This window comes from Otolemur garnettii, unplaced genomic scaffold (genome assembly GCF_000181295.1).
Source record: "Otolemur garnettii isolate 467f Iridium unplaced genomic scaffold, OtoGar3 scaffold00116, whole genome shotgun sequence".
Taxonomy (NCBI): Eukaryota; Metazoa; Chordata; class Mammalia; order Primates; family Galagidae; genus Otolemur; species Otolemur garnettii.
In genome coordinates this window covers 2,740,884-2,742,824 of record NW_003852511.1, presented here as the reverse complement: position 1 = coordinate 2,742,824, position 1,941 = coordinate 2,740,884, and positions in this window count along the sequence as shown.

The following is a 1,941-nucleotide window of genomic DNA, read 5'->3' as shown; positions in this document are numbered from 1 at the left end:
CCCAGCCAGTATGATTATTTATTACCATACCTAGCCAGAAATTCTTTTTAAAGTTCACATTTTGTATTTTCATGAAATGTCTAACATATGCATCAGTGATTTTTCATTTTAATAATCTCACCTCCTATGTCACTCAGAAGATTGAAGTCTTCCCTCCATTTACTTCTCTGTACTTCATAATATCGTCATTCTCTATTTCTTTTCTTTGCTCTTACCCCGAGGAAAAACATACATGTCCTTATTTTCAAGGTAAAGTTACTAACCTGCCATTCTCCATGACTTAGCCTGCTGGGAGCCCTCGCCCTATCAGCGAGTGCCCTACTCTTTTAGAACACGAATCTCTCTGGTGGTGTCTGTGGCTCAAAGGAGTAGGGCGCCAGCTCCCTATACCAGAGGTGGCAGGTTCAAACCCGGCTCTGGCCAAAAACTGCAAATAAATAAACACAAATCTCTACTGGCCCGTTTCCTTTTGCCTACAGATCATCCCAAGTCCCCACCCTGCAGTGTCCTCTGCAGGTGCTCTATAACCCTTTCTCTCTCTAATCTTGATTGTTGTCTATTTGCTCTGTTGAGGGACCCCTTTGTTCCCGAGGCCATCTCATCCTACAGCACACACTCCAGTTCTCCCCATGTCTCTGCTCATGTGATCCCTTACGCACAGACAGTCCTTCATCTCCATCTGTGATACAATTTCATCTTCCAGGGCCTGCCTTGGATGCCGTACTTCATCCATGAGACCTCTAAGGCCCCAAAGGGATGGAATTTCTTCCTCCTCTTAAACCACACAACTCTCTGAGAACCAAAGTTTGCGGGGAGCTCAGGATTAACTGCATGCATAGGTGTAGTTACATCATTCCATACTCAAAGATACATACACACATATGTGGCAGCTTTTGAGACTCCCTCATTGAAAGGTAGGATTTGTGTCCCCTGTTTCTGAAACTGGGTGCACTTGTGACTGCTTCAACCAAGAGAGTGCATCAGAGATGATACTAGGTGATATCCAAGGCTTGATCCTAAAAACATAAGCAGGTTCCAGCTTTTTTCTCTGGACCACTCCTCTCTTGGAGCTCTGAGGCATCACATGAAATGATTACCTTGAGGTTGCCATGCTGAACAGTGGATGCTCAGGTGATAGTCTCAAGTAAGCCCAGCCTTCTGACCAGAGATCTGAGAGCAGCCATCTTCAGCCCTCAGGCCAGGCCATCTATGGGCTAAATGTCATAGGGTGACATAATTCTGTCCATGCCACCTAGGACAAAAGACTTTTCCAGCTGAGTTCCATCTGAATTGTAAAATATAATCAGATAGTTGTTTTACACCACTAAGTTTTGGGGTAGCTTCTTATACGGTCATAGTTAAGGAACAAATAATATGCATCCTGACTATGCTGAACCTTAAAAATCATTACAAATTTTCTTCAAATGAATTTGCCATTCTTTCCATATTTCATTCTCTGGCTAAGACTGCCAAGTTCTGTATTACAAGTAGGCCAAGGATATCAGATACTTCCAAATCATATTTACTCCCAGACTACAAGTAGAAACCGTAAATTTCAGGAGAGTGGTCTGCTGGGGGATTAGGGGGGCTTAGGTCCTGCCCAGCAGGTTGAGTTCTGTGGAGGAGAGCCGTGCTGTGGTGAGAGATGACGTGAGCCTGCTAAACCAACTTGGCTGTCTGCCTTCGGCTTTCTGGCCCACTGCTCTGGACAGATTTGCCTGTCCTCAAGGAAGTTAGCAACCTCAGAAATGTGAGGATTTTCCCTTCTGGTGAAACCTTTCCCCTGGGTGGTTTGTAGGTGCCTCACTGCTGACTAGCTTCTTTCCCCAGGCCTCCTCCCAACTTAGATCCAGAGAACTGTCTGAGCTGAAGCTGCATTGCAAGTGCCAGAGGCCATCCCTGAGGTTTCTCAGAGGAGAAAGGAACAGTGGAAGAGAACTC